Below are 17,639 nucleotides of genomic sequence, written 5' to 3' on the forward strand. Positions count from 1 at the left end.
ACCTTTTCTGGCCTTTAGCAAGGCCTGCAGCCTGGGGGTTTTCCAGACCGGAGCTCCCCAGTTCCTCTGGCCTTTCGCCATCCCTGCTCTAGCCTAGGTACCCTGCTCAGCTCTCAACATCTAGAGAGGGACTGACTTAGCTCTAGCCTAGCGGTCCCTTTATAGGGTCAGCTGTGGCCTGATTGGGGCGTGGCCCCAGCTGAGGCTGCTTCCCCAATCAGCCTTTCCCTAGCCACAGCCCTCTCCAGGGCTGTTTTTAACCTTCCGGGCAGGAGCAGGGTGACCACCCCGCTACACCTATGCTATGAAAACATGCCCTTTTGTTCCTATTTTTTGCCCCAAGCTTCCTGTGTGTCCCCTGAGTTTAGAAGTTCTACCACCAACACCTGGTTCATTTTTTCTCCTTCTGGGGAAATTGCACTGCTCCAAACCACCTCCCTGCAGACAAATTTGGTTGAACTGTTTCCCCAGCTCAGGCACCCTCCTCAGCATACCTATTGTTTGGTGGTCAGAGTACAGTTATTAACATTAATGGCTCTCCATTGTCCTGGCTCTAGACAATATGTGACACAGCCTTAACAGCACATGGTTGACTCCACATTCACAGAAACAGTTAGTGATACAGAATTAATCAACCAAAATTCATAAGTTGTACATAGACAGATTCCACAAATCATCTCTGTGTCGGTATGTGACGTGAGTCTCAAGTTGAAGAAACAGTGAGTATAATTCAAGGCAGTGTTCTTTCTTCCATCCTTTTAGTCTGACAAATGTTAATGGAAGCTGTGGTCTTCTACAGAATATTACTCTCAATAGTTTTACAGGTACAGCATGGAAGTCAAAAGCTTTCCACTGATATATTCCTGAATCTCTCTGAAATTTGTGGCTCTAGGCTTTTAACAGAACTGATGTCCTCTTATTAGAGTCTGATAATTGTGGTTGAACATAGGGTCATTATTTTATTTTCATTCATGCCATAGAGGACATTAAAATGCTTTAATTCATGTATGGCTGTAGTTTCATTTTTAAAGGTTGTATACCTGCCTTTGTTCTTCTTCTGCTTCCATGGTCCTGTTTGATCGTTTACCTTGAAAAAATGTGGGAGAAGTGAAAGGATTCAGTCAATACCTATTCCATGTAATGGATTCCAGGTTATATTTGAGGATTGAACTGTGGCAAGGGATGATGTTACATGACAAATGAGGAATGAACCAATAAAAATTAAAACAAAGGAAGCACGTGTCAGAGAATCAAAATGAGATTTCTCATGTGTCTGGCATCAAGACAACAGGCTCTTTGTCTGTTGCCTCTTCATAGAAATGGGACCTTGCAGCCCAACTGCTCTAGGCCACCAAGAACAATGGTCATTGAGCATCCACCAGTACCAGTAAATGAGCTGTTTGTTTAAAAACTGGTAGACAGTAGACACTGAACAGAGCAGCATGATGAAACTCAGGGCTTGTCTACATTACTTGCAGGATCGACAGGCAGCGATCGATCCAGTGGGAGTCGATTTATCGCATCTAGTCTAGATGTGATAAATCGACCACCGAGTGCTCTCCCATTGACTCCGGTACCTACCGGAGCGAGAGGTGCAGGCGGAGTCAACAGGGGAGCATCAGCTGTCGACTCACCACAGTGAAGATTCCGCTGTGAGTAGATCTAAGTCGTTGACTTCGGCTACGTTATTCATGTAGCTGAAGTTCTGTAACTTAGATAGATTCTCCTCCCTCCTTCGCCCCCCCCCCCCCGGTGTAGACCAGGCCTCATAATACTTGTCAGTGCAGTTGAGTGAGAAATTAATGTTTAATTTTTAACTTCCTTAGAAAAATCAGTGACATCTACCTAAACTTATCAATTTCCTCAGAATGTCTGAAAAAGCCCATAATGTTAATTCTATAATACATATATTATTTGTATCTCAGAATCCCCCAGGAATTGCTGTTGCATTATTTTTAAACCTAGATTTAACAAAAACCAGGTTAGCCTATCTACGTTTTTAATCAGGATTCAATAATAAAATCAGCTCAGGTGCAGTTCTTCTACATGCTATTCTATTCTCATCCCTCTGTTTCAATGTGCAGCAGATATCGGTGCTCACAATGGCCCCCATACTGAGTTTGAGGGATGGATGCATTTTGCCATCCCACTCTGAAAGTCAGTGTTAAAAATGTGTGCCACTGATCTTCTTGTTGGCCAGCAGCATGACATCATCAACCCAGACCACAGTTGAAATGACTCCCAGCCATATGTGGAAATATTTCAGTACACAGAGTGGCAGAAAGCGAGAGAGAGATTATTTGCTCCTTTGTGGTTCTTGGACTGAAAGTTTGCTTGCAATAGGATGACAGAATAGAAATAGGGAATAATGTCCTAAATTCATCAGTGGTGCTTTCGTTATTTCAGCAGTTCCAGAAAGTTAAAAGGGCCATCAAATAATATCTTAAGTGATGTGGGTGGGGTGAGGTGGGGAGAGCAAGGCTGTTCTAGGGTCAGACAAGCTGGATGCCAGCGTCCAAGGAATACTGATCTACGGTGTCACTCTGGTTTTTTTTCTTGCTCTGCTCTGATTGGCCACCCTTTTTTATTCTTCCCTCTGACTGGCTGGCTGTGTGGGTTTTTCCCCACCCCTCTGTTCCAGTTGGCCAGCTTAAAAATGTTTTCCCCCTTAGCTGATAAAACAGTGAGTGCAGCTTCTGGTGGGGGGGCGGGGAGGAACAATTAACATGTGTAGTTCTGTTTGAAACAGGAGTACATTAATATACACTGGGGAACTTTTAGTGTGCACCAGTAGGGTCCAAATGGGCCAGTTAGTGTGCAACCCATGGGTGTGAACTAAAATGTTTCCCCTTCTGGTGCAAACTAAAGCACTGTTTAGACAAGTTCATTCACCAGGCCCCTTTGGTTCAATATCTGTTAAGTACAGTATTCTGCCATTAAAAAGTTGTATTTCTAGGATGGTTAAACCTATTGTGAAGTGCACATGCTTGTAGTGTTTGAACATGGTAAATTTCTGATGGGCTGCATGAGAGAGGTTGCGTAAACAAGCTTGTTCATCCTTACCTAAAACCATATCCAGCCATGTGTTACAGCTCAAGACTAGCTATACCTTTGATCCCTCTCTAGTCTTTCTGAGTGCACCCTTTCAGGTGACTGGTCCTGCATCTTCATGTCTCTCAAGGTGGAATGCTCTGTTTTCCCACTCTCAGACTGGGTCCCCAGGTTACAGCACCCTGTGCCAGTTGTGATTACACAGCAGACCCAACTGGGTTCAGCTCCTGCAAGTCATGCCTTGAAGAGATGTGACCATTGGTGAATACAGTGACCCAAACAGCCTTTCCAAAACAAAGTATTGTTTAATCATAACAGTAAAATCAAAGCATAACAAGAGAAAAGGGCCTTAACACAATGAGCAGTCTACATGTATATCAGTCTTACCTAAAAGCCTAGCTTATCCCACACACCCCAACCTCTGGGGAGTGGGATTCAGTCTCTTCCCCAGCAGTCTCTGCCTGTCTTTCTCCTGTTGTTCAGGGGTTCTCCTTTTATCTTTTCCAAAAGTCCTTTGTTCCAGTTTCCCACCAGGTTTCCCTCTTCTCTAATTACAAGCCCAACTGTTGAACTCAGTATGGGTGTAGGTAAATGTTACCGCAAATGCCACCTACATAGACCTTTATGTATTGGTAAATGGAGCTATATGAAGCCGTGGTCCACTTTCCTATGCATGTACAATTTAACCCCTGTTTGAATGAACCCTTTAAAGTTATTAGCAAACAACACAATCAGATGGATAAATGGAACATATAATAATAATAAAATATTGCAGGCAGCTTCTACATCCTTCATAGCATGTACCGAAGTAGAAGAGAACTATATGATTCAGAGCTTGGAAATGTTTGTTGTAATAGGCAGGATGGACATGAAGTGATGAGCTGTGAGTTTTCCTTCTTGTTGTAGTTGTGTTGGCAGTTACATTTTTGGAGTCCTCCCTTGTGTGTGCTCATTTTTCTCTTGGAGCATGATCATTACAGAACTGAGTTGCCATCTGTATATTGGCCTAAAGGCAAAGTACTGTGAGTTCTAATGCTCAATAACTTTTTAAAATGTGTCCTCTTCCAGTTAAAAAGAGAAGCTTGTTTTAGAGTCAGAACAGGGAAAACAGCATGTGAAATGGATGCTAGGTTGAAAAAAAATATTAAAAAATTAAATTAACACAGGTTGGAAGAAGAAATGAAGAAAAGGTGGGTGAATCATTAGATTGATGAAAATTACAAACTCCTTGAGATATCAAGGATTGATTAGGAGAAGAGTCTTCTCAATGGGGAAAGAAAACATCAAGATGGTAAATATAATAAATTACTGTGGAATAAAATGTAGCATTTATTTGTGTTAAAGACAGATTTATTCTGGTTGCCATTATGAAAATTACTTAAGGAGGAGAAAGATTTCTGAATATAAACTTGTTGAGAGCTTTAATGCCTCAGGAGAAAGAGTTTAATTGGAAAAATACATTTTTTAAATGTATTTATTTAATTATTTCTTTGCTGGTATGAGAGCTTGATTCATCCTTTGAAAAAAATCATAATGCTGGTAACATATTAAGTCTACTGGAGTATTCAGGTTAACCATAAATGCTAACAGGCATGTCCCTCCAGACTACTGAGACCATTAAAGAGGAGAAAGGGCTAAAGTTAGCTCTTTGAATGTATATATTCTAGTACAAAGTCCAAAAGGTCAGATCCTTAACAGTACCGAGAGCCTGTAACTCCTGTTGGAACCAGTACTCGTGCTCAACATCAGGCCACTAATGTAAATTAAAATACTGATTTTTCCTGATAGTGCAAATTAGCAAGGTTCAACTGACTAGGAGATCCATTGCAGATGACTAAATTCTGTGAAATAACAAGTAAAACAAGCATGACAAACAAAGATTACTGCATAACAAAATGTACTTTGATCATTTATTTTAACAAGTGTACTTTAGTTTTAACTGGATTTAGGCCTGAATTTAAAATCTAAGTGCCACACCCTGAAATATTAATTGGGATCTGGACTCCATATCTTAGGTACAACTTCATTTTATATTAGAAGAATACATCATAACACAGTATGTTGTTATTTATTTGTATTACAATAGTGCCTAGAGGCCAAGGCCCCATTGTACTAGGCACCACACAAACATATAAAAAAGAGACAATCCCTGCTTAAAAGAGCTGCTAATAAGTGTGTTGTACATTTTGGAAGCTAATATTTTTTATTTTTTGAGTGGTACAAGTGTGCTCAGTGCTGAACAGAACTGAGAGAGGAGACAAGGTCTGAGCCCAGAGGCACAAAAATGAGAGAAAAAGGCAAAGAAAATCTGTGTTACCTTTTTCTCTCCCTCTACTTCTTTTCTCTCATAACACTTGAATAGAATATGGTGTCTTCGGTGTGAGACTCTCCCGGTAATGAATCATGCCTCAGAACACTCCAATGAGGTAGATATTATTCCCATTTTACAGATCAGAAAATGGAGCAGAGAGCATACGTAATGCAGTCTTTGACAGAGCCAGGAAGAGAACAGTCCTGATTGCCAGTAACGTGCTTCGACCACAAAGCCATGCTTCCTGTGTTAATAACATGAGATCTCACTATCTAACCCTTTTAAAGCTTTGCTGAGACCACAGGGTTTTGGATTTTTTTGTGAGATTTATGAGATGTATGCATTAGTGAAATAAAAATTAGCAAGTTTCTCCTATAGTTTAAAAAAACACATTATAATAAAAAGAAAGTCTGAGACAAACCATGGTATGCATCATGTTGAAGGAATTTTAGGAGTCTTCAGTAACGGCAGTTATGTGTTTTTAGCCATCACATTATCCTTGCATTAGTTTTGGCTTAGGAACTTAATAAAAATAAAGTGTTTTAACAGCTGACAGTAATAACATGAGTTCTCTCTTTCAGGTTAACATATATAGAAGTGCTAGTGATAGTGCAGTAAAATTAAAATAATTATTTAGTTATGCTTTCAGAGATTTTATTTATAATTGAGATGAGCCTAAACTCATCAAAATTCAGATCTGGATTCATATTCAGACTATCCAATAGTTCAGGATTTTGCTTTGAGCCCACCTCTCCTTCATATCAGAAATAATATTTTATACATGAGCAGTACAAAGGAGCCTAGTACTTTACAACAAGCCAAAGAAGACAGAGTTCCTGCCCCAAGATATTAGTTGCTAAAATGGACTGACAATACAGTTCCAAACATTTCAGCCAACATTTTCAAAAGTGGCTACCGATTGTGGATGCCCTAAAGTTTTGGTGTTCGACTTGAGATATGTTGGGCCTTGCATCCGAAGAAGTGAGGTTTTTACTCACGAAAGCTTATGCCCAAATAAATCTGTTAGTCTTTAAGGTGCCCCCAGACTCCTTGTTGTTTTTGTAGATACAGACTAACACGGCTACCCCCTGATACTTTTTTAAGGCTGAACACCTGTAGCCCTCAGTGACTTCATTTGGAGTTGTGGGTACTCAGCACATCTGAAAATAGTTCACAAGGTATCTCTGCTGAGGTCCCCAAAACTGGTGGCCACTCTTAAAATTTGGGCTGTAATAGGCTGGATTGATCAAAGGGCTGGTGTCAAAGCAGTACAGACATAGCATTTTAATATCATCAGTGCATAACATTATTGCATTGGTAGGTTATGGTTGAAAGGTTTAATTATATCCAGTTAAAATATTTCTCATTCTAAAAAACAATAAACTTTCAAATGAACACCACCCTATGATGTCTTTTATTAAGTGGAGTTTTAAAACGTTACATCACTGGACTGTTGATACTGCCTACTGGTAGGCAGCTGCTAAATTATTTCATGCATTATTTTTTTGAAATAAGTTTGTAGTCTCAATGGGAAATGATCTTCTTGAGTAGAGACAAGTTTTTTAAATACAAGTCCCAGCCATTTTTTCCCACTTTAAATTGTAAAAAGGACTCTTAAGAATGTTGGGGGATGTCATATTCTCCAATTTTTTAAAATGGTTTGTAATCTGATGGAGAATTTCCTGATACTGTTGGACTTCAGTGGGAGTTTTGCCTGAATAAAAATGTCAGGGTTTTGCCTGAATTTGTTAGCAAAAATGACGACTACTTATTTGCTGATATTAGTTGAAACAGCCATCATAGTATTTCTAGTACTTGTCAAAACAGTGTGTCTAGATACACTGATTTGCACTGGCTGAGAATCTCCATGGATTTCAATGGAACTGTTCTGATGCACAGTAGCTAAGAGCCTGACCAGTAGTTTTTGTCCCCGTCTCCCCCCCGCCCCAGTTGTTGTGCTTTCAGTGCTGGTCCTGCAAATCCATTTAAGTTAGTACTGTTCACAGAGCTATGTTGACAGCATTGATAATGACGATGTGCACAAGCAAGGAAGCAGACTAATGAGGGTTTTAAAAACATTGTTGTATAGTAACTGCAATGTAAACATGTAATATTGAGAGGTAATCAGATACCTTGTCAGGCTAAAGGATTTTACTGATTATTTTAACTTTCCTTGGCACTTCTATAATTCTTCTCCCAACTATGAGCAAGGATATCCTTGTGCCCATTACAGTGTTGTTCTTAGTGTGAAACTCACAGTGGCCTAAAACATAAGCTGTAGTTACTAGTTAACTTTCTTATCCAGAAGTCAGTAATTCATAATATGTTACTTTTTTTCAAAGGTTCTTTCTGATCATTTCTTCCTGCTATGTAACAGTTTGCATCAATTATTTCTGGTGCTTTCTTGTAACTTCCTTCTTGTAAGGGAATTTTTGAAATGTTTTGCTGACTTCCACATTTATCACTCACATTGTAGTTGCCAAGAAATGAGAGGGATACTTGTTGAGTTGTACTGTGCTTGATTCCCCCCAGCACTAAATCAAATGCTACATTCATAATCCTCAAATACTATTGAAAGAAGAATAATTTCTAGGTCTTTGAATTTTGTTTTAAAAAGTAACAAATTCCTCCTGTTGGAAGAGATGGGATAGGACCTGTACCCCCCCCCCATCCCTCAAAAAATGAGAAAGTACACAGAGCACCCTATGATTCTCTTTCCCTCTCTGGCAATGCCTAGTCCAGTTGCTAGTGATGAGGGAAAACTTCTTATATGCATGTTATTGAAGATATTACATTTCTCCAGCTGGAAAATCAGTATTGACTAGTCCATTAACAACTGCCGCTTCCTCAGTCACATTAATGTAGTTGTTTTGTTTAATAAAGCTCTTTGAAGAATTTTTATGTATCTGTTTTCCCTGAGATCTATTCCCTAAGACGGCAATAGAATGAAATTGTCTTCAAACATTTTACAATTTAATGAAGAAAGAGTATGCTGCTTTAAAGTTTGGATTGAGATTTTAAGTGAACCAAACTCAGGAAATAGAAAAATATAGGGCATACAGTAACCGCTTGCACATATGCAATGTTCTGTATTGTTGCATATGAAAGTTAAGTTTAATGCTTTACTGCTCATGTGTAATGTGGCCGAGTAACCATTGTAGTGAGAACCTTACGTTTTAAAATTCCTGATTTGTGTGTTTAAAATCTCATCCAGAACTTTGCATTCGAATAGATTTTCAATTTTATTTTCCTCTCATAAAATACATACAAGCTGTACATTTTAAAAAAGTAGTTGATTTAAGGAACTGCCAATGGCTCTTGACTCTTTCACCACTAGGTCACTGGTATGAATTTAAACCTGTTTGTCAATGACCAAAAATCATCTTTGTCTGAAGGCTGTTCAGTGATCTATATGAAACAAATTTGGTCTTGTCTAGTTCCAACTGGACAGGTGTCCATATCACAAAATCTCTACCAGAGCTCGCAGTAGCTGCCAGCCTTGTTGGAAATTCTAGCAAAGCAGACAAGATTTAAATATGTGCACAGAGTTTGAATTCTCTTTTTAACCCCTAGAAATAGTTTTTCCAGATCTGGAATGAGTATGGACTATGTCGGGAGCACTTACAGTGTTGCTGCCTGTGATACTTGAAGAAGAGATTTGTATAAGCTTGAAGCTTGTTTCTTTCACCAGCAGAAGTTGGACCAGTAAAAGATACTACCTCACCCACCTTGTCTCTGTGATACATCTGTTCTGCTGATAAACAGAGAACTTCATTCTGTAGTGACAGTTCATTCTCCCTGCATCAACACTACACTGAATTTCTTTTTATGAATATTTGAGGGAGTTACTCCCTTATTGCTTAGTCAACTAAATTGAAACAGTGTGTCTGTAGCAAATGTCATCTATTAAAATCAATTCATTGGACATCTTCAACTGCAATAAAAGCTTCAGAATACATTAATGGATGCAAAACTTTTTATGTTCAGACAAAACAGATGCCTAAATGGAATTTTACCAGACTTTCCAAAAAGTCTTGCATTACGGCTGAGAATTGTTTTGAGAGAAGAGAGGCCAGAAAGGATTTTTTTCTTGATTTGAAAAGCTGACTAAAATAAAGGCTAAAGGTACTCATGGAGTACTCCAAATCTTAAAAGTATTTAGGTCAGAATATTAATTTGAAGGGTTACTTTTTCAGACTGATATTTGGGGAAGGAAACAAGCATGGAAGGCTTAGTGATTTTTTTTTAAAAACCAAAACATCCTTTGAGCTGTAATAAGCTTTGTATTCTTTCTTTGGAATTACTTACTACTTAGCTGTGAAACCAAAATGACTCCCAAGGGAGAAATCCTGGCCCTGTTGAAGTCAATGGCAAAACTCGCATTTATTTCAGCATTTCACTCCGTGTTAAATTTTTCCCTCCCCAACTTTTAAGAGAGAGATTATTTGATGATCTAACGGAAAAAGAAAATGGCTCTTGCTCAATGTTTTTCCATTTACTTTATATCCTTGTTAAAATCAAATTAATGTGTATATTTTCACCAAATATCTTTGTTTGGATCTCTGTGGTCTACATTACTATGTCCAGACCAGATTCAGTTTGCCTCCAGAAGATAAATTTTGCTTATGAATGTTATCAGCAACTAGAGAAACAGGGTAGGTGAGGTAATATCTTTTATTGGACCAACTTCTGTTGGTGAGAGAGACAAGCTTTTGAGCCCCACCAGGTATGTCTAGGCAGAAATGTAAGCCCAAACTTGAGCCTGAGCTCAAGTCTAGCGCCTGTTGCATGCACACACCAATTGTGCTAATCTAGGGCTCAAACCCAGGGTCCCAGGACCCTGCAGTGCTGGAGGGTCTGAGCCCGTGTTAATTTGGGATTTACTGGTTTCTTGTGTGCATGCAGCCCCAGCTTGACCCAGAAGTCCTCTGGATGTATCCCAGAGTGCCTTGGGGCAACTTCCTTAGTCCTCTCCATGCTGACAATCTGGGAGTGCAGTCACACCTCCCTTTGCAAATGGCAGCAGCTCAAATCAGTGTTAACCCATTGTCTGCTGAAGACCGGTCTGCAAGCGCAGTATCGGAGAACTTGCAGTGTTTTCAATGGAGACCATTCAGAATAAGTTTTTGCAAAGAGAGCTGCTTCTTGGTCACAAGAGCACAGCCAGATTTTGGTGCGCGCTGCCCAGGCTCCCCTGCACTCGCAGCCCCAGGGGGGCAGGGGGGTCCCGGAGTACGGGTCAGAGAGCAGAGCGGGGGCTAGGTGGCAGCCTTGCAGGGAGTGGGAGTGGCAGAGCTCCTGGCTCAATATAGTTGGAGAAGGATGACCCTAACACCCCAGCTGCTCCCCCTTCATGCCGGGCACCCACTTGGTCCCTGCTCAGCACTCTGTCTCCCTGTGCCTCCCATGCCCGTGGTTGCATATGGGGGGGGGGGGGCAACCCAGGCAGCATGCACTGTCAGGGCAGTGAGTGGAAGCCAGCCCCCAAACATCCCTTCAGCATCCTGTGGTGGCAGCTCCGGCTCCTTCTCATTGCTGCAGAGAGCAAAGCTGTGCTGAGTTGGGAGCTGTGCTGCTTCCCCTCCCTGCAGGGCAGCCGCTTAGTCCCCACTATGCTCTCTGTACCTTGCTCCGGGACCCCCCTGCCTCCCTGGGGCTGTGTGTGCAGAGGTGCCCAGGTAGGGTGCACTGTCAGAGGTGCGTAGAAGCCAGCCCCAAAACATTCCACAGCACATTTGTAGGGGTAGAGTGTTGACACCAGGGAACGCGGGTGCTAGGCACTCTGGGATAGGGTTACTTTGACTTGGGTCTATGCACTGCAGTGTGGACGCCAGAGCCCTAGGTTTGAGCACGGGTCAGAAAATCATTAACCGATGGTTAAAATGCAGTGTAGACACTCAAGCCCAGGGTTCCCTAACATGGGTCAGCTGACTTGAGTCCCACTAACCTTAGGCTTACATTGCTATATAGACTTACCCACAGAACTCTTCCTCAGGTCAGAGAAAGATACTCCCAGCATCACAGCTAAATGCAAGGTGGAACAGATTGTTTAGCATAAGTAGTTAGTATGTGTTCTAAGGGACTGTGATGGGTTGAATCACAGAACACCCCTTGGGAACTGCCACCTGATGTGCCAAGACTACCTCTGCCCCTGCTTTCCCTGCCAGCTTGGGACCGCAGCATCCTGTCTTGCTGAGCCAGACACACCCATCTGCTCCAACACAGATCCAAGGTCTGAATTACTTGCCCCACAGCTGCAGACTTAACTGAAAGCAGCTTACAGAAGTGTTCTTGTCTTTAACACTCAGATGCCCAACTCCCAATGGGGTCTAAAATCCAAATTAAATCCGTTTTACCCCGTATAAAGCTTATACAAGATAAATTCATAAATTGTTCGCCCTCTATAACACTGAGAGAGAGATATGCACAGCTGTTTGCCCCCCCAGGTATTAATACATACTCTGGGTTAATTAATAAGTAAAAAGTGATTTTATTAAATACAGAAAGTAGGATTTAAGTGGTTCCAAGTAGTGACAGACAGTACAAAGTGAGTTACCAAGCAAAATAAAATAGAACACGCAAGTCTATGTCTAATAAAGTAATACAATTGAGTACAGATAAAATCTCACCCTGAGAGATGTTTCTTTCACAGACTGGACGCCTTCCTAGTCTGGGCACAGTCCTTTCCCCGGGACAGCCCTTGTTCCAGCTCAGGTGGTAGCGAGGGGATGGCGGCCTCTTTTCTCTGTTCCACCCATTTATAAAGCTTTTGCATAAGGTGGGAATCCTTTGTCCCTCTGCCCAGCCACTGGAGAGGGACAGAGAGACATACTGCATCAGTGTGCAATATGTGATGAAATGCTAAACTCTATTACAGTAGTCTCCAAAGTGGGTTGCGCAAGAGGATCTTTTTTTTTTTTTTGCTTCCTCAGTTCAGGTGGGAGTCTGAGTGGCTTTTTTTTTTTTTTTTTGCTTTGGCAAAAATGGTAGAGCTGGTGCCGCAGGGGGTGCGTGCTCAAAATTTTTTTAATGATAGGGGTGTGCGATCAAAAAAGTTTGGAGACCACTGCTCTATTATACTGTTCAGCAGGTAGGTTGCAGTGTGTGTGCCTTATTTAAATGAATCGTAGACATACCTGGAAGAACATTAAAGGATCTTATGATGAACACATCTGGTGTGTATGAGCAGGCACTGTAGCTAGTCAATATCTGGTACAGGAGCATGACATGGTGTCAGGAGTAAACTTAGAACAGAAACAGAAGGAAAACAGTAACAAAGGTTGCAGACCGAAGGAACTTCAACATGTCATTCTTCAGTGTCCCAGAGGACTTCAACTTTGATAAATCTTCCCAATGGACAGACTGGAAGCAGTATTTTGCAAGATTTCAAATTGAAAACAAATTCCACAAAGTAACTGGAAATATACATGATATCTTCCCTAATTTATGCTTTGGCTAGCGACCTACTAAATTCCCCTCCCCCCTTCTCAATGAAAAAGCACTAGGTTAAAGATGGATTCCAGTTCAGGTGACATGATCACATGTCACTGTAAGACTTCATTACCCACTTGCCAGCACACATGTATACAGGAAAACTTACAGGTAAAACAAAGCCATCTGCTGTCAATTGTCCTGGTTAATGGGAGTCATCAAGATTCCAAACCACCATTAATGGCCCACACGTTGCATAATTACAATAGGCCCTCAGAGTTATATTTCATATTGCTAGGTTCAGATACAAGAGTGGTACATTTATACCAGGGGTCGGCAACCTTTTAGAAGTGGTGTGCCGAGTCTTCATTTATTCACTCTAATTTAAGGTTTCGCGTACCTGTAATACATTTTAATGTTTTTAGAAGGTCTCTTTCTATAAGTCTATAATATATAACTAAACTATTGTTGTATGTAAAGTAAATAAGGTTTTTAAAATGTTTAAGAAGCTTCATTTAAAATTAAATTAAAATGCAGAGCCCTCCAGACCAGTGGCCAGGACCCAGGCAGTGTGCGTGCCACTGAAAATCAGCTCGCGTGCCGCCTTCGGCACACGTGCCATAGGTTGCCTACCCCTGATTTATACAAATAGGATAATCACCTTCAGTAGATTATAAGCTTTGTAATGATACCTTACAAGAGATATTTTGCATGAAGCATATTCCAGTTACATTAGCATATTTTCATAAAATCATACAGAGTGCAACGTCGCAGGGACCATTCAAGTAGAGTGGCCCATTAATATCTCTGCAATTATAGGACAAAAAGAGGGGGTTAGTGGGTTGTTGTAATAAGCTATAACTTCAGTGTCTGACCATACCACATTACCAATTATTAACATTCATAGCTTTACTCAAATATTCCCCTGAGAAATCATGTCCTTGCTTTACATAAGGAGAATTTCTTTGACATGGTGGAACAGGTGTTCATGACTAAAAATTTGTAAAGACTATAAGCTGAATCCTAAATATTGACATTGCCGTGGTACTAAGAGCCTGAATTTTGACACACACACATTATTCTGGTGGGGTTTTTTGTTTTTGTTTAATTCCAAGAGACTGGACAGCATGCCTTTTGCCTTTTACATTTTATTTGTATTATTCTACTGTACCTTATTCAAAGATCTTTGAAATTAGAGGATGCTGCCTCCACTGATCTCTGGGTATTATGGATGAAGAATGGTATCAACTGTGATATTAGTATATCAACACAATAATCTAGATAATATAAGCCAAGGGTAAATTGCAGTTAGATTGTTATATTGGTGAGGTCCATCAAGACCACCTTTTTCTGTGGCCTTGTTAACACTACAAAGTTAAGTCGACCTAAGTTAAATCAATGTTCATGTCTACACTGCGCCCTCTCTGTCGGTGTTGCGCATCCTCATCAGGAGCACTTCCACCGACTTAACAGTGTTGGGCGTTGTGGGGGCATTGATAGCTGGACCACTCCTGGGGGGCGGGGCTGACAGGGCTCCAGCTGTAAGCCCCATGCGGGGCTAACACTCAACAGGTGGTGTAAGTAATGCAGTGTCTATACAGACACTGTATTGCCCTAACTACCTCAATCTAAGTGCTATGCCTTTCGTGGAGGTGGTATTAGGTCGGTGTAGTGGGCGACTTACATTGGCGGGAGCAACATTATAGTGTAGACGCTTACAGAGTTAGGTTGACTTAAGCTGCCTTATGTTTACCTAACTCTGTAGGGTAGACCAAGCCTAAGCTCTCATGCTTAAGGCTCCCCTAGGGTAGTCTGAATGCTACTCATTTTACTTACATTGGAGGGACTGAGATGACCCTCATGGAATCTGAACTTGTGATTACAGGGAGTGTGTTCCACAACTGGTGCTTAGTCCATGTAACAGAGTATGGTGGCTCCTTTAAAGGGGAAACACTGCCACCTGGGGTCACTAGGGCATGGACCTTTAAGGAAAGAGGAACTATGGGAAATTCAGTCCACAGGTGGGAACCTAGCGTGGCAAGTGTAGTCTTCTCAGTATGTGCTCAGTAAGGGGGAAAGGAGCTGGCAGAAGGCCTGAAAATTGCTGGGAGAGGCCTGTAGGGAGATTCTCAAGCCAGAGAACCTTGGCCAGGCTGTGGTGAGGCCATATAGGAAGTGGCCTAGATAGGAGTGAAGCAAGGGTTTGATTGAAGGGAGTGTGCTGCTTCAGAGTCTGTGAGCTCCAGGTCAGAACCTGGAGTTGGGAGAGGTACCCAGGTTCCCTTATATCCCAACTGTTCCCAGGAAGTGGCAAGTTAATACTCTGTTGGCAGAGAAAAATGACTATTATATTCTCTCTTTGCTCCTCCCAATGAGGAACTGAAAGGACTGCTGAGCCCAGAGAGAGCAGAGGGAGAGACTGTATTGTTTTAGGGATTGTTGTATTCTTTTGTCCCCTGTAAGGGGAAGGCCTCTAATAAGAGGTGTAGCTAGAGGACTAAAATCTCATCTCTCCCTTCTGCCAGCTGGAGACAGCAGACCACTTGTTGTCAGAGGGAAAACTGAGGCAGATGCAGGATCAGATGGGGGAGAGGTAAGAGACTTTGTTACTGTGCATTAAGTTCTACCCTACCATTTGGGGAAGTGGCTCCTCATGCAGGGATGTCCTATAATCTCTTTTTACAAAGGCATTTTTCCAGGTATTCTTTTTTCGCAGTTTGTGTATAATATGTATTATAATACATTTTGGCTTTATTCGTTTTCTCCCTTTCCACCTCTCTGTACTGCTTACATTTTCATAAAATATCTAAACAAATTTAATCAACCCGTAAAAGATCACACTCTTCAAGGGTTAATTTTATTTAACATGTACTGTGTACTGTGTAAGAAGATATCAGTGAATAATTCAGTCTTTGGAAGAAAATACTAAAGTAGATGGCTCATTCCCTCCAGTTGATTTTCAGTTTCACCTAGTGTTTTATGTTAGCTAGGATTTCACTTAATCTAGTATTTTTAGGCTAGGATCTTGAACATCATCCTTCCTTTTTATTTTTCCAGACAATTTAAGGAGTTTTCCAGTATACTTTTTATTGCTAAAATTTGTCTTCTATGAAAGTAGGCATCTGTGGTTTGACCATATATTAGATATAACAAGAAGTCGTCATTCATGTGGTTGATGAGAAAGTTTCTGAATTTTTCACCCAGGTAAGTTTGAAGGAATTTTGGGATAAATTGGCTCCATTGATTTTGTTTCAGTTGAGGCCATGAAGGTACACACTAAACATAAATCTGTTAATAGCTCATTTGGTTTAAGTAAACAAGGGTCTAATGCACTGAAATATATTTACTTAATGGCCTTGTTCAATCCCAGCAAGTTGCTATTTTCCTTTTGGTTACAACTTACAGGGCCATCCCTACCCATACACAAAGTACTCAGCTGTGTAGGGCACCAGGAAATTTGGGGCACCAAATTTCCTGGTGCCCTACGCAGCTGCGTGCTGCTCCAGCCCCTGTTCCGCCTCTTCCCCATGACCCCTGCCCCTGCTCCACCCCAGCCCCGCCCCCACTCCACCCCTTCCCCAAAGTCCCTGCCCCCTGCTCTGCTCCTGCCCCCACTTCCCTGAGGACTGCAGCAGGGCACAGGCCTGCACTCACCGGGCGGCGGTAAGAGCGACCCGGCCCCAGCCTGCGCTGCTCCCTTGGCTCCCAGCCGTGCCGCCGGTGAGTGCTGGGGGGTGGTTTCCCCCTGCCCCCCGAGGCTGGGAGCCAGAGGAGCAGAGTGGAGCGGGCTGGGACCGGGTCACTCCACTTCCCCCCGCCCCGTTAGTGTGGGGTCGGGCCTACCCTGCACTCACCAGGTGGCAGGAAGTGGAGCGATCCGGCCCCAACCCGCTCCGCCCCACTGGCTCATGCTGGGGGGCGGTTTCCCCCCTGCTCCCCAAGCCACCCCCCCCAATGGAGGCATGGGACCTCCTCCAGCCCCCCGTGGGTGTCTGCGTAGGGCACCAAAGTGGCTAGAGATGGCCCTGCAACTTACCATGTTGATATGATTTATTTTTTGCTTACATTCCTCATTTACCATCTTATTTTTTAAAATTTGGCTTAATTATAACATCTGAGGTGTGATCCAGCAGACTTTACGCAGGCAAAATGCCGGTTGAAGTCAGTGTGAGCTGAGATCATAAGTGACTTTGGGTCTTGCCTTCCCACTAACGTGCTTTGACAGGTTTTTATTTTTATCTAGAAAAGATCCTCTTTGAAAATGTTGGCCTTGTAAGGTGGGAGGTTCTTTTGTGTTGGAACTTCTTTGTTTTTTAAGGGAAGGAAAGGAAGCTAACCGGGAACACTTCCCTTCCTACTACTTCTTGAGTCACCATTGCTGGCAGACACTGACTATACTCTTCAGGAAAGCACTTTTTTTTTTTTCTCTCTCTTCCCCCTTGTACTCATATCATTTCTTTCCCACTTAACATCTACAAAGCTCTGCTTCCTCCCCACCCCATCACTACCACCAGAGACCAGGTGATTAGGTGGGAGCTATTTGGGATGCAGGGGTCTGGGTGAGGAATTATCTCTTGGCTGTGGATGGGTGGTTGTAGTCAGGAGAAGCTCAGGGAAAGGCATGAATGTTTCTCTCCGTTCTCCACTGGATGAACCTCTTTCTGTTCGCAGCAGTAAGACTCTGTGCCAAATCCCACAAGAGATTGAGTAGAGAATGCAGAGAGGCACTAGTGCTTCTTCCGGATTTACTCTTGGGCTCCTCTGGAGTGCTCTTGAGCTTCCCCTGAGCCTCACTCACTCACTCACTCAAATAAATGGAGCTATCCCATCTCCTAGAACTGGAAGG

General features: G+C 42.1%; 1 protein-coding gene across 5 annotated transcripts in view; it reads left to right on the forward strand.

Annotated features, from left to right (window-relative positions):
- The window catches only part of LDLRAD4 (low density lipoprotein receptor class A domain containing 4), a 436,744-nt gene that overhangs the window by 128,184 nt on the left and 290,921 nt on the right, over nucleotides 1-17,639 (forward strand). For 2 of the 5 annotated variants that reach the window (XM_054017885.1, XM_054017890.1), the window contains exon 2: nucleotides 15,319-15,386. The exons of the other annotated variants lie outside the window; for them this stretch is intronic. The gene's annotated coding sequence lies outside the window, so the exon portion shown is untranslated. The remainder of the gene's footprint in view (nucleotides 1-15,318; nucleotides 15,387-17,639) is intronic. 5 annotated transcript variants of the gene reach the window in all.

Source organism: Malaclemys terrapin, chromosome 2 (assembly GCF_027887155.1).
Source record: "Malaclemys terrapin pileata isolate rMalTer1 chromosome 2, rMalTer1.hap1, whole genome shotgun sequence".
In the NCBI taxonomy this organism is placed as follows: Eukaryota; Metazoa; Chordata; order Testudines; family Emydidae; genus Malaclemys; species Malaclemys terrapin.